General features: G+C 39.2%; 1 long non-coding RNA gene across 1 annotated transcript; it reads left to right on the top strand.

Annotated features, from left to right (window-relative positions):
* Positions 1–1,690: 1,690 nt before the first annotated feature.
* Positions 1,691–3,548, top strand: LOC149126945 (uncharacterized). The gene is made up of 2 exons (XR_016232371.1): positions 1,691–2,027; positions 2,964–3,548. It is a non-coding gene; the product is annotated as an uncharacterized LOC149126945 (long non-coding RNA).
* Positions 3,549–24,103: the final 20,555 nt, after the last annotated feature.

The raw sequence follows: 24,103 nt of genomic DNA on the forward strand, positions 1-24,103 counted from the left end.
TACTTGTTAAGGAAAGAAGTCTTTTTAAATTACACATATTCCAGGAAGTGAAAGCCTGAGGTTCAGCATCTCTGTGGGATGTGATTTGGTCACAAGTGAGGTGACTAGCTAATTTGGCAAATTGCTGTTTGAGCTTATTTTCAGTTGAACTTCTGCTGAGAGAAGAAAGAACAAGCAGGCGAGCAGAGAACTTACTACATGCATCACTGAAACTTATTGCTTATCTTTATTGCATTTGAGAAAATGCTCTCTTTTTTTTGCTGTTGCCAACTAAGTCATCATATTTTAGTTCTGCCCTGAATCCCTGGATAGGAGACGACATTTGAATAGATCCACCGCGTAGGAAATAAAAACAATGCACATTTGGGCTAAAATACTCTTCCCTCCAGGCTCTCTCCCAACTTCTTCCTTGGGAATTTACACAGTTCATACAAACCTATATGAAAGATTTTATAGAAATCATAATGGGGTTTTATGTTAAGATTTAAAGCTAATCGAAAACACATTGGAGCCAGGATTGTGGCTCAGCAAACAAGTCTAGCATCCTGTACGAGTGCCAGTTTGAGTCCTGGCTGCTCCACGCCTGATCCAGTTCCCCTCTATTGCACCTGGGAAAGTAGTAGAAGATGGCCTAAGTACTTGGGCACCTGCACCCACGTGGGAGACTCAGATAAAGCTTCTGGCTCTAATTTTGGCCCAACCCAGCCTCTGCCATCTGGGGAGTAAACCAGCAGACTTTCTTTTAGAGATTTATTTTATTTATTTGAAATACAGAGTTACAGAGAGAGGTAGATACAGAGACAGACAGGTCTTCCATCTGCTGATTCACTCCCCAAATGGCCACAATGGCCAGAGCTTCCTCCAGGTTTCCCACGTGGGTGTAGGGGCCCAAGAACTTGGGCCATCCTCCATTGCTTTCCCAGGCACATTAACAGGGAGCTGGATTGGAAGTGGAGCAGCTGAAACTTGAACTGGCACCCATATGGGATGCCAGTGCTGCAGGCCAGGACTTTAACCCACTGCATCACAGTGCAGGCCTAGATATTATTTAAATATGATTTTAGTAACATTTTTAATCCCACAAACAGCTTTATTTTTTTATATTGTTAATTCTTCTCCCTTGTCATTTTTCCTGTCATCCTCATCTTTCTCCTGATCACACATATGCAAATATATTTACCCACATAATTTGTTATCTTACCCCAAAATGTGATAATTTTTCATGTATTTCCCTGTATTTCACTTTTCCCAACTAGTCTTTTGTTATTGAAATCCTGTAAGGAACAAAATTAACAAAGCCTTTTGAATGATTATAAAATAACCCCTAAGATCAACAAACCACAATTTATTCAACTATTCCCTTATTTACAAGCATTTAGACTATTTCTGGTTTTCTGGAAACAATGCAGCAAACACCATAATATGGTCTTGTTTGTATAGAAAAGTGTCTTAAAGTAAGATTGTTAAGCCACAAGTACATGTGTGTATGTATAAGCACACACATACTTGATGTCAATCAAGGTTATCATAGCATAGCACTTCCCGAGATGACCTGAACAGCTCACATGTTTAAACCAGTATCTAAGAGTAGCCTTTCCTCCACAACCCAACTAGCAACTGGACATAATCCATTTGTTTTTGCAATTTGCTGAGTGAATGATATCTTATTATAACTTTGTTTTCAATTACCTCTACTACCAGTTAAGTGGATGAATCATATTTTTTCTGACATTTATAGGCTGTTTAGGTTTCTAACCTATAAAATGCCTAATCATTTCCTTTGGCCAGTTCTTTCTGGGCTATCTTTGTTTTACGTAACTATTAAAAACCACACAGATGCTTATGTGAAGAGCCTGAAGGATACTATGATCCCTGCATTTGTGTTCTCTTCTCTCCTTACACATAGCACCACTGGCCAATTGCTGTGTCTTTAGCCATGCTTACCTTCGCTGAGAGTCCAGCTAGCCCTCTTACAAGCTTGTTTGGGTGAAAATGGTTGATGGTTTCCTTGACTTTGGAGCATATTGGTAAGTACAAATTGTCATACATAGACTACAAGTCTTTTCGGAAGAAAGGAATTACTTGCTGTTTTAAATGTTGTATTTATTTATTTATCTAAGTTATCTATTTATAGTAGAACATGGAAAACAATTTCTTTCCATCCAGTCCTAGAATAAGCAGTGAATATTTCCTTGATCAATTCTTAGCCGGGACTGGAGATATTCAGTGGTGTTTGTTAGTTGCAAATAGGCTGTGGAGAGACTACTGCATGACCCAGTTCATTTTGTTTATTCCAGGTCATTGGCAAGCAGATGAATTCCAGTTGTATAAAAGGTTTAGTATTTGTGGAGACTTGGGTTATGCTTCAAGTCTGTCTCTTTGTTTGAAAGCATTATGTTTCTCAGCAAAGCAGGCGAAGGCTTGAGGGTTATATGGGCAAGAGAAATATGTGTATATTTAGCTCTGTTTGTTCTGGCAAACTTAGAGCAAAACTATCTCAGCTCCTAGCAATGTGTGCCAGACTTTACTCCATCTCTGATCATATTTGATTTTTCATGTATCCATCGGATGCCTCATTCCCATCACTTCGTTCAAGATGGGCCTCATACCCACTTCTTTACTGACACACAACGGACAGGAGGCTGATAAATCTCCAGTCTAAGGACAGATTCCAAACAATATAGCCAAAACAAGTACGTCAGAGCTGGAAACATAATATGCACGCTCACTCTCGCTGCTGTCTTGTAAAAGGTGGTACACACATGCTGACGGCAGAGCAACTTTTACGAAACCTAGAGCTCTGCTTTGAGAAATAAAATGCGACTCTGGACTCCCTCAGAGGCGCTCAGGTGCGCTTCCGAATCACGGAGGACCATGCTCCCGGCTCCACGCAGCACTTGGCACCCGAAGTGTGCTGCTCTCCTAATTTACTCATAAATCTTGCTTTTTTTTTTTTCTTGAAGCAATCCTTTCCCTTGAAGGGATCTTTTAATTACCAGCCTCAGGACTAACCAACCAAGCTGCAAAATCCTGAAAGCAGCTCCGGGAGTCCTCCTTCCATGACTGTCCTGCAGCCTCAGCAGGTTTGCCTGCCTAGGGAAGCAATTTCTAGCAGCCACTTCCTGCCAAGGCACCGAACTGAATGGAGTGGGTTCAGATGCCACTTCATCATCTGGAAGAAGAGAAAACTTTAAAGGGGACGTTTTCAGAATCTGAAACATGACATAAAGCTCTTCTTTGAGGAAAAGCAAAAGATGTCGCACTCCCTTTGGGGTTAATAATATCCTTTTGTTGTGAGAGGAAATTCTTATTTTCTTCTCTAGTGTGGTATGTTGCTACCATAGGGAAAGCCATGATGTGATTTGTTCTGTAGACGCAGCCATGAATTTCCCCTGCTCTGTCCACACTCTTGGTATGTGTCCCTAAGTCTTTACGTAAGAAAACTGTAAATGGTGATGGAATAAAGCAACACTATTATTAAACTCAAGTTCTTGCACCCTGCTCTAACATCTGAGCAGCAATCATACTGCTGCTAAATACATGGAAAATATTTATAAATGAATTTGGTGTAGGTGTTTTTCTATGCTTTTGTTAGGACACACTGGTTTTATACTATATAACCATATTGCCTCTCAATGAGTATGGTCATCTGGGTCCAAGTCTCATCTTCACTAAAAAAGCTGCACCAAATGCATGCAGTTCAAGTTTGAGGAAGGGTTTGATTACAGTTTGTAATAAAATGAGCCACTGCCCCAAAGTTGGTCACGCAATAACAGAGCTGGAGGAGGCCTATAGGCCATATTCACATTTTCTGTCCGATTCCATGTTAAGTTAATGAAACCATCTAAGGCTACATTTTTCAGAGTATATTTCATGAAACACAGACTAGGTGATGTGTCCTGCCAGAAGAGGAAGGTGACAAAGAAGGAGAAGGAAGAGGAAGGGGAGGAGAAAGAGGATGAGGAGGAGGAAAAGAATGAGGATGAAGATTCCACAAATGTGATATTAAAAACTTGAGTCGAATGTTCGGTAGAGAAAATGATTTAATTTATTTGAACCTAATGCTTCTCCAAAGGATTTGACCACAGAACCATTTTTATCATGTGATCCCTGTTAATAGCCATGGAATTACTGCTACAGAGAAACTTTTGAAGAGTGTTGATCAAATGGTTACAATTGCCAGGAGATCTTCATAGAAAAATTTTGAACTGTCAAAGAGCTGTATCATTTCTCTAAGAAAGAATCAGCATTATTCATGGCTTCCAGTGCAATCTTTGTTTTGGTAAATTGGTTTATGTATCAAGAAAACAGGGATCTCCTGACTCCTACTGTTGAGGGGGAAAGGTAACGGCTGTTCTCAGCTCTGTGATGTTTCTATGGATAGCAAAACACTTGAGCTTCCCCTCCAAGGAATAAGCCTTGGATATCTATCTCTCTCTTTCTCTCTCCCTGTCTCTCTTTCGTTATTTTTCTTATTAGTTCATACTGAGGCAAAATCACTGCTCTTGCCTGGCTTGGTCTTTTATTCTTTGGATTCACAGGTATGTGATGCATACTACAAACCTATGTATCCATAGGCTGGTGGAGTTCTGCGAATCCTTGTGGATGCAACTGGCTTAAGATTTGTTGAATTAAGTAGTAGAAATAGAGCTGTGAGTTCAGAAAAGAAGATAAGTATCAGGAAATCTTATTCAAGTGTCTGATCCAGAAACCATAACTGTTCAGGATAGTAGAGCTGATTCTATCCTTTTATTATTACCTAGTTGCTTAGCCATGTTCTCAATTGGGTTCTGGAAATTTAGAAACCGGAAGCAAGAAAGAAAATAATTGATTGGCAACCTTAGTCACCAATACTATATTATCCTTATGATACCACTTCATCGGTTGAAAATGATTTTGCAGTCACCCTGCAGCAATTTCTTCTCCTGCTCAAATAATTCCAAGTTCTTTTCCCTTTTGTTCCCCATAGGTTCATTTGCCAACACTAATTATTTTTGTTGCTCTTCCCTGGTTCATTTCCAACTTTCCAAATCACTTTAAAAAAATATAGAGCCCGAAATGGGACAAAGACTGCGAGCCTGGCTCACTCTGAGCTTCTGGAGGGTTTGCTGGCCATTGCAGCATTTTATGCTTAATGGTAGGTGCAAATGCATTCCCATTATATTAGTTTTCATAACAACAGATTGGCACTGATAACCCTGCTCTGTGGCTTACTAGAATTAGCATTCCTGTTCTGGAGAATGCTTAACAGTCATGGTATTAGAGTGGTGGCACCAGCCAAGCCTTTCTCACTGAGAACTGATATTGGTCACGGTTTTTAGAAGTCCTGCACATTCTGTGCTGTTCTTACTGGATTCCAGTGGGTTTCTTTTGAAATGTGTCTCAAAAATATGAAGTTTGTTTTGACTTCTCCTTATGATTTAGGTTAGGAAAAGTTCTTGTTCATTTTAAAATCTCAAGGATTTACAAGATGGTCGCTATAATCTTTAATGTTACTCAATCTCTACCTATTGCAGTGTTTTGCTAATTATGTTTAATGTTGAGAGCTTTGCACGTATAAATTTGCAGATTGCTTTCACAGTGCATATTCTCCTTTATTCCTTCACTCAACAAATACTTTTTGACAGGGTGTTGGGAATTGTGCCAGGCACTCATCCGACCAAGGGGAATCAAACATTGTAGCAACCTTAAGAGGTTGGCGGTCTAGCAGAGGCCATGGAGATAAACAATTGCAGTACCACAGGGCAAATTCTATGAAAGAGGAGGCAGTGCTTCTTATGTGGGTTGGGAGGAGGGTTTGCACGAAAAGGAGCAGGTGAAAAAGGATCACAGAAGAGATGGCCAAATGGGGAGAGTGGAGACAAAGAAATTTTTAAAAAGATGGGCACAGATTTTGAAGATTCTCATATACCCAGTGTTAAACTATTATTCTATCTCACTAGGTAGGGGGTGACAGATCTGGGGACCAGAGCAACACAAAAAGCAATTGCTAGAAATGCCTGTTATAAAAGTGAACAGAGGGGCCAGCATTGCAGTACGGAGGATTCAGCTGTTACCTAGGACACAGTAGATGATGGCTCAAAACTTGGGATGAGTTCTAGCTCCGGCTTTGTCCTGACCAGGTCTAGCTGTTGTGGCTGTAAGGTTTCTTGCTCTCTGTCTCTGCCTCTCTCTGTGTGTCCCTCTACCTGTCAGAGAAGTCAATACATTTTTCAAAAAAGTGAGTAGAGGATTGTAAAGGTTTATGTTGTCAGTGCCCAGATGTTGCTCCAGTTTATTTGTAAAATTTTATTTATTTGTTTGCTTTAGTGGCAGAGAAACAGAGAAAGGGAAAGAGAGGCACAGAGAGAGAGCATGCTCCTATCTGCGAGGTACTTCTCATTACCTACAATGGTTAGGGCTGGGTCATGATCAGGGCTTGGAACAGAGAGCTCAACTCAGGTCTCCAGTCAATTACTTGAGCAGTCGCTGCTGCCTCCCACGTCTTCATTAGCAAAACACTGGAATCAGTAACCAGTGTCAAGACTGTGACTTGGGTACTCTGATGAGTCTCAACTGAAATAATCGCTAGGCTAAATGCCTGCTCATTTAAATTTATTTCTTATTATGGAAATTCAAGCATGTTTATTGTAAGATCTTGTAAAATAGAAATGAAGAATAAATAAAAATCATAAGGAGATAACATAGTTAAACATTTCCTATCATTTGCATATGTATTTTATAAAATTGGCACTATTGTGTGTAAACTGTTATATCCTGTTCTTATTCTTGAACAAAATATATATGAATATTTTCTTTGTGTACATAAATATGCTTAGATACTATGATTTTATTTGCAGAAATTAGTCTTTTTTTACATTTTTGCACAAGCTTTTCTTCTGAAGTTTATCACACACACAGAGAGGGAAAGAGAGAGAAATAAAGGGAGGAGAGAGAGAGAGAGAGAGAGGAAATATATATAAAGAGAGGGAGATCTTGCATTTGCTGGTTCGCTCCCCAAATGCCCACAACAGCTGGGTCTGGGCCAGGATGAAGCCAGGAGCCAGGAACTCTATCTGGGTCTCCCACCTGAGTACAGACCCTCAAGGGCTTGAGTCATTATCTGTTAACTCAGAGGTTATGCATCAGCAGGGAGTTGTATCAGAACAGAGATGGGACTTGATCCCACGTACTCTGGTATGGGATGTGGGTATTCCAAGTATTGGTTTAGCCTGCTCTGCCACAATGCCTGCTATAATACTATGATTTTTAATGGCAGTAAAATATCCAATTAGTTTGGACGGTTATGGAATGCCCTGTTATATGGAGGTAATGACATTATTTTGTCCATTTCCCTATTGTTGGACATTTAAACTGTTTCTACTAGTGTGTATTATAATAGCACTGTTGCAAGCATTTCGTCACATTTACGATTTTCTCTTTAAGATAAAAAATCACCAGGTCAGAAAATAGAGAGTTTTCAAGGCTCATGATACTCATTGGCAAATTGTCCCAATTTATATTCCCACTAACAGTGAGGAAGGTGCCAGCCCTACCACCAAGGCCAACCCTGTGCATATGATAGCTTCTTTTTGCCAACAAACAGAACAGTTATTTTACTTTTGATTCTTTGCTTTTTTGGGAGGGGGCACATGTCTCAAAGGTAATAGATTTAGGAAAAAGTGTTATAATAAGTGTGTTAGGGTTCAGAAGAATGTGATTCCCCTCTGCGTTGGTGCTGGCCATTCAAGGCCCTTCTGTAAGTGGTCATCCTGCTGCATTTGGGGGATGTCCATCTGTCATACACCATAGGGACCAAGTAAAGAGTGTGTCACTTATGTCTGGCTTTCCACAAGTTAAGTACCAGAGCTCAAGTCCTCTCCAGTCTTGAGAAGATACCCTGTCTCTTCGGTGGCAGTTTCTTCCCAATCTTCTCCCCACGCCCCACTGCCAATCCCCCACCATCTACCAAATCCACTTCTCATCCATCTACCCATTTCCTTCCCACAAACAACTTAGTCACTGCCTCTCTCTGACATTTTATAGTAGCACTTTTTAAGAAATACTCAAGATGTTATAAAATCATGAAACATTTCAAACATAGAAAAGCACAAGATTAATACAAGAAATACTCTTCTATCCACCACTTAGATAAACAAATGTTATTATTTTGCAAAATGTGCTCCCAAGTTTTTTTATTCTAAAGATTGATTTATTTTATTTGATAGGCAGAGTTACAAAGAGAGACAGATTGATCTTCCATCCACTGGTTCACTCCCCAAATGGCCACAAAAGCCAGGAATGGACCAGGCCAAAGCCAGGAACACGGAGCTTCATTTGGGTCTCCCATGTAGGTGGCAGAGGCCCAAGGACTTGGGCCACCCCCTGCTGCTTTCCCAGGCACATTAGCAGGGAACTGTATGGGAAGTGGAGCAGCTAGGACTTGAACCAGCACCCATATATGATGCCAACATCATAGGCAGCAGATCTACCCACTATGCCATAAAGCCAGCTCTATAGATAATTTTTTAAATAATTAAAATATTAGAGAAATTATTGAAGCTGTGTTATACCATTTCTCATCCTATTTGCATGCATCCCTTCTTCCCCACCTCTGTCCTTAAACATAACCACAATCCTGAGGTGATGGGTAGAGGTCCATAAACAAGATATTATTTCAGTTTGTCTGGCTTTAAATTTATGTGAATGGAGTTATTCTGAAAATATATATTTTATATATGTTACATACATAAATTTACATGAATGGAATTATCCTGCAAATATATGTGTGTGTGTGTGTGTGTACTTGTGTAATTTTATCACTCAAAAGCACTTGTGTGCTTTTATCATTCGTTGTTTTTCACTTTTATCCATAGTGCTACTTGAAAATCCAGTTAATCCCTTATTACTGCTATTTAGAACTCCATTATATGAATATATCACAAGCTGTCTATCTAATATTGGTGGACACTCAGGTTTTCCATGTGTTTCAAACAACACTGTTTAGAATGCTATTGAGTATGTTTGTCTCCCTTTACACCTGACTGAGAATGGACTCCCTGCTATAGGGACTGTAAACCATAAACTTGAACAGATATCAAATTGATCTCCAAAGTATTGTAGTAATTTATATTCTTTCAATAATATATGATAACTTCCATTTTCCCACATTTCCTTAACTCTTCTGTAATACATATAACCTGATGATACATTAAGTTCAGAGCTCAAAGCATAAGAAACTGAGTCTGCCTTCCTTTGAAAGGATGAAGGAATTAGCCTTCCACAAGATTCCCAGAAAAAAACAGCCACATTCCAATTTCACAATGCATAAAAGGCAAAAGCTACATACAAGTTTATATATGTTATTTTCATATTGAAATAAACAAAACAATTATACTTTTTGGTAAATGTTTTAACTTTCTATAATACCAGGTTCTCAGTCAAAGAAAATAGTTAATTCTGTTTTCCCCCCTATTATGGGTCAATACAGTTGCTCCCCATTCATATTGTAAATACGAAGATAAAAACTGAGTCAGGCACTGAAAGAAAAATAACTTGTTATTTATAAAAGTGGAATTGTTTTCTTATCATCAAAAAGAAATGAATCCACTCTGATGGTCATGGAGAAAACAAAATAAGTCAATACAATATAAACAAAGATCAGGACATAAATATTTGGTTAGGGTACAGAATTGTCAGAAACACCAATCTGGAGTAATATTCAGAAATAAATTTTGAATGGAAATATTCATGTTGAATAATGAAATATTCAAATAAAACATGACAAATACTTTGATGACATATAGGCTATAAAATCATGATTTTGAAAACTACTTAATAAACAAAGAGGCAGGGCTGGCACTGTGATGCAGTGGGTTAACGCCCTGGCCTGAAGCACCGGCATCCCACATGGGCACCAGTTCAAGACCTGGTTGCTCCACTTCCAATCCAGCTCCCTGCTGTGGCCTGGGAGCGCAGTAGAGGATGGCCCAAGTCCTTGGGCTCCTGTACCTGCGAGGGAGACCTGGAAGAGGCTCCTGGCTCCTGGCTTCGGATCTGCGCATCTCCGGCCATTGTGGCCAACTGGGGAGTGAACCATCAGATGGAAGACCTCTCTCTCTCTCTCTCTGCCTCTCCTCTCTCTGCCTCTCCTCTCTCTGCCTAACTGTGTAACTCTGACTTTCAAATAAATAAATAAATATTTAAAAATAAATAAATAAATACAGAGGCATGTCCATGATATAATGCTGAAATTTTTGAAACAAAAAGAGTAAACTATATATATTATCTGAAGCCTGAATATATATGTACAGACTCATGTGTGCAAATAGACATGGATAGACAAAATACATAAATATGAGCCATTTTATTTGTATTTATATTTGTGTATATTTTTAAAGATTTTATTTATTTATTTGAGAAGTAAAGTCACAGAAAGAGAGAGGAAGAGATGGAGAGAAAGGTCTTCCATCAGCTGGTTCACTCCCCAAATGGCCACAATGGCAGATGCTGGGCCAATCCGAAGCCAGGAGCCAGGAACCAGGAGCTTCTTTAGGGTCTTCCACATGGGTACAGGAGCCCAACACTTGGGCCATCTTCCACTGCTTTCCCAGGCCATAAGCACAGAGCTAGATCAGAAGAGGAGCAACCAGGACACAAACCGGTGCCCATATGGGATGCCAGCACTGGAGGCAGAGGCTTAGCCTACTATGTCACAGAGACAGCCCCATGTGTGTATACTTTTATGTTCATGTCATAGAAAAAGGTTAGGCTAAAAAGCAAACAAGCATTAATGGTTGAATAATAGGATTACAAATGAATTTTTATTTCTTTAATTTTCCCCAAATGTTTATAACATTGTGCTAATATAACTTTAAGTAATTGTAAATATATGTATGGATAGGCAAGAAATAAAGGAAGTTAGAGATAGTTGGAATGTTGGAATTCAATAATAAAGACAATTGTGCATTCCTTGGGCAATTTGATAAGAAACCAGCTTCCCTAGGATCATATTTCATGGTCCATTGTCATGAAAGCAAAGAAATTTGGGTAAGTTTAAATGAATGGACGTAAAGTAGAATTTTATCTTGAGTTTCTGTAGAGGAAGAGTCAAGTCCAAAACAGATAATTTCCATACTTCAGTTTCCTTTGCACTGAGTCAGATTGAAGAAGTTACCAAGGTGATCAACCAAGCATATCTGAATGATCAAGATGGTTGAAAAAAAAAAAAAAAGACCAAAATTGAGGCAACAGTCACATGGAGACACAGAATTAATTTCAAGGGCAAGGAAATAAAGCATTCAAGGTAAATACATGTTTTGAATAACTTACTCAAATATGCCTGAAAACAATAATAGATAATTCTGATTTTTCAATACAACAATTACTTTTTTACAGTGACTATTATTAATGCTTGATGGTAGATAATATGTTTTATAGTTTTCATTTTAACAAATTTTGAGGTTTTACTAAGAAAATTATATCTTGACAGCAGGTGAATCTGATGATGTAAAAAAAGAGAGCACTTAAAAGCCAATTGCTTTCAGAGGGCTTCTTTAATATTGGAGTCCACTATAAAATTGGTGATTATTATATGTCATTATAGAAAGCCAACTTTTATATGAAAGATCTATTTTGTTGATTAAATGAAATTCTTTTTAGTGTCGTTTGGGTCACACATAACATATGTCCAGTCAATTATTTTTGGAGTAGTTGAAGATTTCTCTTTTCACAGTAATAGTGTTTTTGGCAATCAATAGAGCTTTGAAGAACCATTTTTCTTGAAAATGACTTAGATCTTTTCTATAGAAGTCTTCTCCCCCCAAGATGAATAGGGCTGGGTCATGGGAAAGGGTGATCAAACAGGTTTTATTGTAATTTTTCCAGAAAGATCAATGGTTTTGCATTCCAAGATGATAGCATAAAATAATAATTTTTAATAACTTAGAATGACAAAAAACAAAGGTAATTTTGATGTGACATATATCAAATAAAAATATTGATACTAAAGAAATAGCCATCCTTTTTCCAGGAAATTTCATCTCTTTTTATCTTACTAGATCAATAAGATAAATTTACACTGTATGGTGGTCAATAATATAGCCAGGTAAAAGACACAATATTGGATATTTGAGGGTTTAGCATTAGATGTAAGTCTGATGCACTAGTTTTCTATAGGACAATCTTTTAACTTTCAATTGTTTCACAAGCAAACTGTTAGGTTGTAGGTAAAATATTTGTTTTGTAGGAAGAATATATTTTTATGAAAATTATTTGCATTATTGATGATTTTTTACTTCTAATCTGTGCTCAGATTAAAATGAATAATTCAAGGATTATATTGGCTTGCATACATAATCCATACATGCATTTTATCTGAATGATTTGTAAATAAATGGCCTAAATAGTAACCCCTTGTTGACACACATAATACTTAAACTGAAAATTTGGTTAAGCAATTCTTTCAATTCTTTCTAAATATCAGCATCCATTTAGTCCACAATCCAGTGAACTGTACTAACTCACCTTTATACATCCTTTCCCATTCTCCAAGCAAGATACTTGAGGTTGTAGTTGGTCTTCATGCCTGGTACCTATGGATTGTGGCACCAGAGGACAAAATGTGATGGTTAAAGAATGATGGCTGTATTTACTGCCTGGAAGAGAAGTGGTAATGCCAGCTTGCTTGGCTACTTGGTACACAGGTTGCTAATCCCAGAGTCATGGAACCTGCTGAGGAAGGGAGCGGCCGGACCTTGTTTCACATCCTCATCACACCCCAAGTAGGGAGTAGAAGCAAATGTTCTGAGTTCCATGGAATAAAAGTGAAAGGAGAGCCACACCTAATTCAGATCCTTGAGAGACTCAAGCACCAGATGGCTGCTTTTGCCAAACACCTATCAGTAGACCCAGAGACTATTCCAAAACAAAACCATCCCATGTGGCTTTTCAATGCCAAGGGGGCTCCAAGTTGGGCATGAGGACATTGTGTGCTTTTGCCCATCACAAATATATCCACCTCTACGTATTCAAAATTACATAGATAGAGATGCATATTGAAAACTCAGCCCTGGTCTTGACTGTTGAGGAACAGTTATTTTTTTTTTTCATACTATTTGTGGAACTCTTTACTTAGTATAGAGTTAATTTTATGAGTATAAAGCTAATTGAAGATAGATCTTAGTGAAAAATTAGAATGGGTATAGGAAAGGAAGGAGGAAGAAGGGTGGAGTGCAGGTGGGAGGGCAGGTAGGGTGGGAAGAATCAGTATGTTCCTAAAGCTGTATGTATGAAATTCATGAAGTGTCTCTACTTTAAATAAAATGTTTCTGGGTTAAAAAAAAATGTATGGCCACAAAAAAAAAGATTAGGCTAGGTACACAGATATGAAAACAAATAATTATAGTGCTATATTGAAGCAATTTTCACAATTTAAAAAAAATAAAAATAAACCCATAATACTTACCCCATTCAAAGAAGAACAGAAAAGTATGTTTTCAGGGCTGGCATGGTGGCGCAGGTGGGCAAAGCCGCTGCCTGCAGTGCCAGCATCCCATACGGGCATCGGTACAAGACCTGGCCACTCCACTTCTGATCCAGCTCTCTGCTATGGCCTGGGAGAGCAGTGGAAGATGGCCCCTGCAACCACATGGGAGACCTGGAGGAAGCATTTGGCTCCTGGCTTCAGATTGGCGCGGCTCTGGCCATTGAGGCTATCTGGGAAGTGAACCAGCAAATAGAAGACCTCTCTCTCTCTCTTTCTCTCTGTTTCTTTCTCTCTCTCTCTCTCTCTCCAAATCTGTCTTTCAAATAAATAAAAGAAAAAAGAGAAAAATATGTTTTCTACATCTGCCATTCCCTTAATGAGATTTCCTTTTGGAATCTTTACCAACCCACCAGGACGGGCACTGTGGAAGTTGAAAGTCCTCTCACTCGATCTGACACCCGAGTCTTTGCAAGTCAAACCTTTGATCTGAGAGGATGGCAGATGGGATAACAATCTTCCAAACTTTTGAATACACTTTGATTTCACTAAGTGATTCAAGAATTGATTCTAAGGATTCTGGCCCAAAGAGAATAGTAAATGTTGACAACTTCTTGATGTTTATCACTGAACTCCTTTCCTGAAGTTCCTCACTGGACTGTTCTAAACCTGATATGAAAACACTGTCTCTGCAGTAGAACCAAAAATATGTGTTGGGAAGTGTGGAGTCAGAATTTTTATTTATATGAGTGCCTCTAATCATGGAGACGAAGAATGAACACAGATTCCAACAATTCTTGCAATGTTCTAGATACAAACAACAGTCCATGCTTTATCTTTTCATGCTGATCACCCTAGTAAAGACCTCAGGCCGGTGCCGTGGCTCACTAGGCTAATCCTCCAACTGCAGCGCCGGCACCCGGGATTCTAGTCCTGGTCGGGGCGCCTGATTCTGTCCCTGTTGCCCCTCTTCCAGGCCAGCTCTCTGCTGTGGCCCAGGAGTGCAGTGGAGGATGGCCCAAGTGCTTGGGCCCTGCACCCCATGGGAGACCAGGAGAAGCACCTGGCTCCTGGCTTCAGATCAGCACGGTGCGCCGGCCGCAGCATGCCTGCCACGGTGGCCATTGGAAGGAGAACCAATGGCAAAAGGAAGACCTTTCTCTCTGTCTCTCTCTCTCTCTCACTGTCCACTCTGCTGTCAAAAAAAAAAAAAAAAAAAAAAAAAAGACCTCAGGAACTAAAATGGGTAATTTGGTCTGTGGGTAAATCTTCAGCCCTAAACAGGTGGAAACTCTGAATCTTACACTGATATCCCTTATCCTTCCCCTAAAACTGCAGCTGCTAACTCCAAGGGTATCAATCAAAAGAAATCCTCACACCCACAAATCTAGAAACATAGAAAGGCTGCTTATAGAATATGAAATTATGCAAATTGATGCCAAGTTTCAATCAGATCTCTAGGCTAATGATGAAAAGGAATCTATAAGCTGCCTCCTAGGAAAACCCAGGCAACCAAGAATAGATAGATAAAGTGGACTGTGTTCCTTAAATGTTTCAGTTTACATGCAGTCTAAATTCTCAGGAGGCAGCATCAAGTAGATACTGGGCCACAAAGTTCAGCGGGGCTCAGTAGAATAGATAGGATACCTCTTAAAGCTCCTCCCACCTGGGGTCCTTCTGGCCAGCCAGACTATCCTGAAACTGACCAAGAAAATTCAGTTTTATAAACTCCTGATAATGTCAGTGCTTAGCTCATGTCGAGAGCCTCGGATGATCACTGATGTCATACATAATTTTTTTTTTGACAAGCAGAGTGGACAGTGAGAGAGAGAGAGAGACAGAGAGAAAGGTCTTCCTTTACCGTTGGTTCATCTTCCGATGGCCGCTGCAGCTGGCACACCATGCTGATCCGAAGCCTGGAGCCAGGTGCTTCTCCTGGTCTCCCAGGTGGGTGCAGGGCCCAAGCACTTGGGCCATCCTCCACTGCACTCCTGGGCCACAGCAGAGAGCTGGCCTGGAAGAGGGCAACCGGGACAGTATCCAGTGCCCCAACCGGGACTAGAACCCAGGGTGTCAGTGCCTCAGGCGGAGGATTAGCCCAGTGAGCCGTGGCGCCAGCCATGATGACATACATAATTAACAACAGGAGTCACTGTGCACTAACTTCCCATGCCGACTTCTGTCCTCAAAGAGTTGTATTATAAGAGTTAATAGTGGGCTGGTGCCATGGCTCACGGTTAATTCTCCGCCTGCGGTGCCGGTATCCCATGTGGGTGCCGGGTTCTAGTCCCAGTGGCTCCTCTTCCACTCCAGCTCTCTGCTGTGGCCCAGGAGTGCAGTGGAGGATGGCCCAAGTGCTTGGGCCCTGCACCCGCATGGGAGACCAGGAGGAAGCATCTGGCTCCTGGCTTCAGTCATTTTGGGGAATGAACCAATGGAAGGAAGACCTTTCTGTCTCTCTGTCTGTAACTCTACCTGTCATATACATAAATAAAAATAATTTTAAAAAATAGAGAGTTAATAGTAAAACTTGTTCTCAAAGGTTTACTTTGTTTTAATGTATTAAGTGGAGGATATTCTTATGTCTCATAAGTTACAGTTATGTCTAAGTGCTCACAAAAGATGTATCATTCTTGGGTTCCTCTTCAAAGTTAATTGTTCCTCAAAAAAAGAATGCTTTAAAAAAAAGTGAAATCAACTTCGAGATGCAATGACTTTGAACAACCCTTGTCTTGACTATTGAGGAACAATTTTTTTTCAATTTGTTGAACTCTTTACTTAGTATAGAGTTAATCTTCTGTGTAAAAAGTTAATTGAAAATAGATCTTAGTAAAAATAAGGCTGGGAATAGGAGAGGGAGGAGGAAGAGGGGTGGGAGTGTGGGTGGGAATATGGGTATGGTGGGAAGAATCACTATATTCGTTAAGTTGTATTTATGAAATGCATGAAGTTGGTATTCCTTAAATAAAAGGTTTCTTTGGGGAAAAAATGTCAATGCCTAATGAAGTGGCTACCCAGAGCCTCTCCCAGATTGTATAGGATCCCTATTACCTTAGGAAGTGGCAGCATCTCCCAGCAGAACCATGAACAATAGCTCCTTATTGTCAGCATGTCCTGGATCCCTGCCCAACCTCTGATCTATTGCTCTGCTCTTTGTCTCTGGCTACGTTTTCCAGTTGGTATCCATAATCCTTATCGTTTGACAACTTTCCTTTTGGCATTTTTGGGCCTTAGGTTCCTTTTCATTGTAGAAAAATGAGAGAAAGAAACAAAAGCAAAAATAAAAAACCCATCTTTCTTCTCAGAGAGAATCAGCGTGTGTTAGTGATATATCCTAGACATTTTCCTGCTCTGTTAGTACTTAGGCACACACAATTCTCTGTACACACACAGATAAGATCACCTAACAAAGGAGTGTTTCACAGTGAGATGGAAGCACAGTAAACACTCCATAAACCAATCTACTGTTTCATTCCTTTTTAAATTTTTAAAGTTTATCAGAAAGGCAGAGAGTCAGATGGGCAGATCTTCCATCTGCTGGTTCACTCGTCAAATGCTTGCAACAGCCGGGGCTGGGCCAGGCCAAAGCCAGGAGTATGGAACTCAGTCTGGGTCTGTTGTGTGGCAGCCAGGGACCTAAGTACTTGAGCCATCACTTGCTGCCTCCTAGAATGCACATTAGCAGGAGGCAAGAATCAGAAGCGGAACTGGGACTCAAAAAAACCCCAAGCCCTCAAATAGAGAAGGCAACTGTTCCAATCAGTAATTTAACCACTGTGCCAAATGCTCACCCCCATTGTCATATTTCTGACTTGTTTACATCTCTCAGCAATGTATGCTGATGTGTTCTATGTTGATAAACATTTTTCTATACCATGATTTTTAATGGATACATTAGATGCCCCATAATTTAATACTTTATTGTTAAACGTAGGTTGTCTATACTATTATTTACATATAATTATATACACAACCATATTATATTATAATTATTATAATATTTATATACACAACATAAGGAACATTATTCTGGCTAAAGCGTAATATTCCAGGCCAGCGATGCAGCTCAGTAGGCTAATCCTCCACCTGTGGCGCCGGCACACAGGGTTCTAGTCCTGGTCGGGGCCCGGATTCTGTCCCGGTTGCCCCTCTTCCAGGCCAGCTCTCTGCTGTGGCCCGGGAGTGCAATGGAGGATGGCCCAAGTGCTTAGGCCCTGCACCCACCTGGGAGACCAGGAGAAGCACCTGGCTCCTGGCTTCGGATCAGCGTGGTGCGCCAGCCGCAGCGGCCATTGGGGGGTGAACCAACGGAAAAAAGGAAGACCTTTCTCTCTGTCTCTCTCTCTCACTGTCCACTCTGCCTGAAAAAAAAAAAAAAAAAAAAGCTTAATATTCCAGGATAAATTTCTAACAAAGAACCTTCTGGGTCAAAGAGTTTGCACCTGTAAGACTATTAATCAAAAAGTGATAAGCTTGTTTATAGATGATGAGCTTTTACCAGTTTACATTCTCCCATCAGCAGCACATCCAGAATGTCAATTCATTTATTTATTCTTACACTCAACAAATGAATTTCAGGACTATTATAAGTGCCACAGGTATTTATGGAACCAAATAAACAAGATTCTTTCTCTCTCGGGTATACATTTTAAAAGGGACGAGAATAGACATTATACGAACATCATAATGACCAATGGCAAAGTTTACAAAACACTGTGATTATTAACAAAACTAGATCCTGTTATATATGTGTTGATTTTATATCAGTATTAATAAATTATTCCAAAGCATAGTAGCTTAAAATAAGAAATACTGGTATTTTACAGTTTCTGTAGGCCAGGAATCTGGGTATCATTAGCTATGCCCTTTGGAGAGATTAAATATATGTATGTGTTTTATAGGATGGTAGGACAGGTTGTAGTTTAGGATTATATGTGGACAAAATAGGGAAGAAAATCAGAAGTGAATTCCAGGTTTCTGACTTCAGCATGGGATCTAGGCATTGCAGATTTCATGTCACCATTTTATTGTTCTTATTACTTGCTTATTCTATAGATAACAATGATTTTCTAATTGCAACTTTAATTTGCATATTTTCATATCTGATTGGTCAAGGGGTGTTTTCTCTTAATGATTTTATGCCTACTATCCTAGAAATTATGGTTTTTCCAATCATTCAAATTCATATCAGGAAGCTTGTCTTCAACATCTTTATTAGCAATTTAATCATTAGAAAATTTTAGCATATACAAGCATACTCCAAAAAAATTTATGGACAAATGGAATTAAAAAATATGCTTACATTGGTGTAAAAATTTTTGGAAATCCATGCATTGTTTTTTCATAATACGCATTTTCATGAATTTTTAAATACGCTTCATGCTAAAAAGTAAAAAGTAAGGTACATAATAATGTGTTTATAAATATATACATAATAATAACACATTAATGTTTTTAGATGCACATATGTTTTTCAAATGCTTCCAGTGTGCTAGAATACAATAATAAAAATAGGAAATAATGTTTTCATTTTTGTTTTTTCTGGAAAGAATAACTGGATAGCTGAGTTACAGAGAGAAATTTACTTTTGCTGTGTATCTGGTCTATCTTTTGAATTTTGTAACATATGCAGGTGTGTATTTAAACATTATAGTTTATCACCGGCACCGCGGCTCACTAGGCTAATCCTCCGCCTTGCGGCGCCGGCACATCGGGTTCTAGTCCCGGTCGGGGCGCCAGATTCTGTCCCGGTTGCCCCTCTTCCAGGCCAGCTCTCTGCTGTGGCCCAGGAGTGCAGTGGAGGATGGCCCAAGTGCTTGGGCCCTGCACCCCATGGGAGACCAGGATAAGTACCTGGCTCCTGGCTTCAGATCAGCGCGGTGCGCGCCATTGGAGGGGGAACCAACGGCAAAGGAAGACCTTTCTCTCTGTCTCTCTCACTGTCCACTCTGCCTGTCAAAAAAAAATTATAGTTTACCAATAATATGTTGATTTTATTGAAGTAAATATATGATAGACTTTAGTATCCATTTCATTGGTTTCTAATGGCTATTTCACCAACTGAAAAAGATATATCCTAAGGGTTGTAGAATAATTCATCTTAGAACATGCTAATGAAAATCATGGGTTGTCTTATTGTCAGAATTAAATAGAAAAAAGTCATTATTGGTGGATGGTAGCTGGGAACCTGAGACCATTCGTAACAAAAGTGTTTTGCTCTGTGTATCAGTGGCCTCTGTTTGCAGATCATACATACCCAGGTATCAATTATTTAGCACTCGCCATTGAGCTTGTGCATTATCTAGACTCTTTGATTCACATCCTTAGCTTCTCTGCCACCTGCCTCTTAATCATTTTCCTACTCATTAACAGCTCCACTGGGCATGGCCATAAAGGGTAGGAAAACTCAAATAAATTTATTTGTTATTGTTAATTGCACATATAAAAAGGCTTTATAAAAAAGCTTGAATGTAGTGATTGAAATGGGATGTCTCAATAAGTTAATTTATTTTTTCATTTTTAATTCTTTCACATCTATGCACCTTACTTAGTACTTAGCAGTGGCATTTCTCCTTTGCTACCAAAAAAGTATTATCTACATAAAGGGGGACTACTTCTATGATTCCAGGTCACTCATTAAACTTTCCAACACTTATCCCCAAATCTGAGAAATACTAAATTAAAAACAAATACAGTAGAAATGTTGAAATAGGATATTTCAGGATTGTAATAAAAGGAAATGACAAAAAATTGTAATAATACTCAAAAAAGACAAAGTAAAATGGTAAGGAAATGACGCAAGAGTGCAGATAAGAAAGCCATATGAAAGACGAGTGCTCAGAAACAGTTTCAAAGAAAAACAGCATTATTTATTTATTTATTTATTTGATAGGTTGAGCTATGGACAGAGAAAAGGAAAGACAGAGAGAGAGGTCTCCATCCACTGGTTCACTCCCCAAATGGCCTCAATGGTCAGAGCCAGGCCAATCAGAAGCCAAGAGCTTCTTCTAAGTCTCCCATGTGAGTTGCAGGGGCCCAAGCACTTGGACAGACAATTTTCCACTACTTTCCCAGGCCAAAGGCAGAGAGTTGGATTGGAAGAGGAGCAGCCAGGACATCAACCAGCACACTATGGGATGTTCGTGCTGCAGGCAGAGGCTTAACCTACTATACTATAGCGTTGACCCCCATCTCAGTTGTTACGGTACCAACGAAGAAAGCATTCCTCTGATGACAGAAGTGTGCATGAACCAGAGCTGGCCAATCAGAGCATCATATTTTTCTAGCAACAGTAAGTGGTTCACAGTGAGCCCATTGCTCAAGTCCAGCTAATCAAAGCCATTGGCACTAATTTGGGAGAATATATATTGCCCTTTGGAGTAATGAAACGTGTCCTTTTTGCTGGACTTGGAGTTGGAAGACATCTATACAATGGAAACTCAATCCAAACTAACATAAGGGGGTAAACATGAATTAATTTTCTTACATAACTGAGAATTTCAGGAACAGAAATGGGGGTAAGAGGTGCTGGATTAGGAAATAGCTCAGGCAGTGTCCTGCTGGTCTTGCTTCCTCCAGTCCTCTTGGCTGAACACTTCTCTCCACCCTTGGCATGTTAGCTTCTTTCTCAGCTTCATTCACAGAGACAAGATGGCATAAATGAGCCCTAATTAATAGATTTTACTCCCAGAAGGCATTGAGGAAAAAAAAAAGATTTCATTTTTGCCTCACTAATCAGTACATACAGGTAGGGATAGTGTCTTATGGAAGCAATTTGCCACCTCTTCCCCAGAAAGACTTGGTCTAGCTCTGGTAGGACCACAAGAAGCAACCTTGTTGGGCAATAAATTTCAGTGGTTCAAAAAATTTTGAAAGTAATAGTCCTAATTCTTTTTGTGAGATGTCTAAGAAAATATGTGATACTGGCTTATCAAAATTTTGTAACAGAATAAAAAGGTGAATACAATTGAGGGGCAAAGAGATGCAATAGAAAATTCAGAGTAGAAATGGAGGAAATGCAAAATTATTTTCATCCTTAATATGACTGAAATCTCTCTGAACCTGGCAGTGTAACTGATGCCTGGAAAACACGGTAAATTTCACTGTGACATTGAAACTTGCTGAACTGAAACACTTTGCTTCCATCATACTTTGAAATCATCATCCCAGATTTAAACTCTTGGGAAAAGTTGTACAAGATCAAAAATTCTGAGTCACTAATGTGATAGCTCAATGTCAGGAAGTGATGACCTCTACAGAAAAATGGGACAGTGACATCAGTTTGCAACGGGTCATAAGGTATTACTCAGGGTGGCAAGTTTTTGTGCACTATTCTATAAGACGTTTCCTGCATGAAATATGAGACCAGATCTCTAATTCTAACAATATTACCAGCAAACCCATGCAATTAAGGTCTACTGCATGACTGGAAGCAGAGATAAGCTAATAAGATTATGAGCCTACTAAATAGATCCTGAAGCCGTATGATGACATCATGAAATTTTAGAAGATACAGCTGGCTTCCCGTGATATATTTGCAGTGGAAAATATGTAGTATCTGGTGTTTCACTTATTAGTCTTTGCTAAAGTAATTAGCACCTTAATTTTCTTTTTATCACTTAGATGGGTTAAAATTTAAAATAATGTTGAGGAGATCTGATAGAGCATTCCATCCAATTTCAAGTGAAAAATAAGCAAAGCTTAGTTACAGTTTCTTAAACAAGTTGTTTATAAGGATGGGCAATGCCATGAGCCCTGCTCTTGCCTTTACTAGTTGTGTTCTCTTGAAGCACAATTAAGCTAGAGAATGATTGTTTCTTATCAAGTGACAACATTTTATCACTCATTCTTGTGTGCTTTCTTTCAATAGAGCCAGGTAATGTAATGTGTGGGTTAAGACTTCTGGCTCTGGGTGTAGGTCTCTGGTTTAAGTCCCAGTTTCAGCACCTGCTAGCTATGTAACTTTGAACAAATTGTTTAATCTCTCAAGATCCATAATAGTAACTACTATTCAATGACTCAATATTTAGAAAGTATTTTGCACCCTGTTTGACCTGTGTAAGCAGAAAGTAAATAGTATTTATTATTAGTCATTCGCTTAACAAATATTTATTGAAATCTCTATGTGTGCTGGACACTATTCTAATCCATGAGAATACTTGGCCAAAAAGTGAGAAATAATCTTCTAACAATTCGCTAATATGTTTGCATATTCCTTGACATTTTAACTGTTTCATACCCATCTAACAGGATTTCTGACCCTAAGTTAAGAAGATTCTGAGAAACTATTTCTTTACTTCCTAGTGTTAGGGATTAGGAAGGATTTATCCAGAGAAATAATGCTAAATGTAAAGGTTAGTAACAACTTTATCACAAAAAATGTATTCCAAAAGGACATAATTTCATACCATTATAAAAAAAGCTAATTCCATATGGTAGCAATGATATGGGAGGAGGCATGAGAATGTATTCTAGCACCTGAGTCTATTTCTAATGGAGGGACCTAGGCTCATTTCACTGACTCCTCCTATGCCTACACTATTTTTGGTAAAGTTTCCTCTGTCATGGCCCTTGCCATGTCTTACATCATTTTTTGTTTTATTTTAAAGATCTATGTATTTATTTGAAAAAGAGACAGAGAGATCTTCCTTCTGCTGGTTCACTCTCCAGATGGCTGCAACAGCTGGGGCTGGGCCAAGCCGGAGCCAGGAGCCTCTCTTTCAGGTCTCCCACAAGGGTGCAGGGGCCCAAGCACTTAGGCCACCTTCCACTGCTCTCCAGGCCATAGCAGAGAGCTGGATCGGAAGTGGAACAGCCAGGATTCAAAATGGTGCCCATATGAGATGCTGGCACTGCAGGTCAGGACTTAACTCTCTGTGCCACAGGCCAGCCCCCTTTCATATCATCTTGATTGTGCCAACACAAATGATACGTCCACTGACAGTCTCTCTTGCTACTATCAGTTCTGTCAAAATCCTGACCTCCAGGAGCTTAAAGTCTAACAGGGTGAAGGTTATTTGGAAATGTGACAATACTCAAGCCTGGATGAAATGAATATTAATAAAGTATAAGAAACATTATAATGAAAGCAAGATTTATGTATAGAGTGTTCTTTGATCTCTCTCTCCAAAAACAGAAGAAGATTCTCATAAACAAAAAAATAAAAGAACATGTTAGTTTACAATAATGGCATATGCTACTGGAAGGATTATTACATTGCTGTTTTTTTGATAGTACCAAAAACTCAAAACTTTAAAGGCTTTCCGTGTGATTATGTCCCCAGGAAGGGCATATTCAAGTCAGATTTTCCAAGTATACATGTGTGAAGGAAACTCCCATTTAGCAAAGTTCCAGAAGATGCTGAAGGTATGGCTTTTTTGCTTCATTTGTGTCCACTAGCTTCTTGCTTAATTGGCTATGTATGACAGAAAGCACACCATAATGTGTGTAAGGAGAAGTTATGGGTTAGAGTACGTATGCATATATACTCAAACATACACATGTACATTCATAAAATGTAAACAGTAGTTTAGAAACAGGAACTAATTTGAATTTTAAAACACAGTCTAATTTCCAGAAAATAGCAGTATATTTTGATAATATGAGTTATTTATGTTTTCTACTATTATTATCTCTTGGATT

This window comes from Oryctolagus cuniculus, chromosome 4 (genome assembly GCF_051225735.1).
Source record: "Oryctolagus cuniculus isolate XC-2025 breed Fujian yellow rabbit chromosome 4, ASM5122573v1, whole genome shotgun sequence".
Taxonomy (NCBI): domain Eukaryota; kingdom Metazoa; phylum Chordata; class Mammalia; order Lagomorpha; family Leporidae; genus Oryctolagus; species Oryctolagus cuniculus.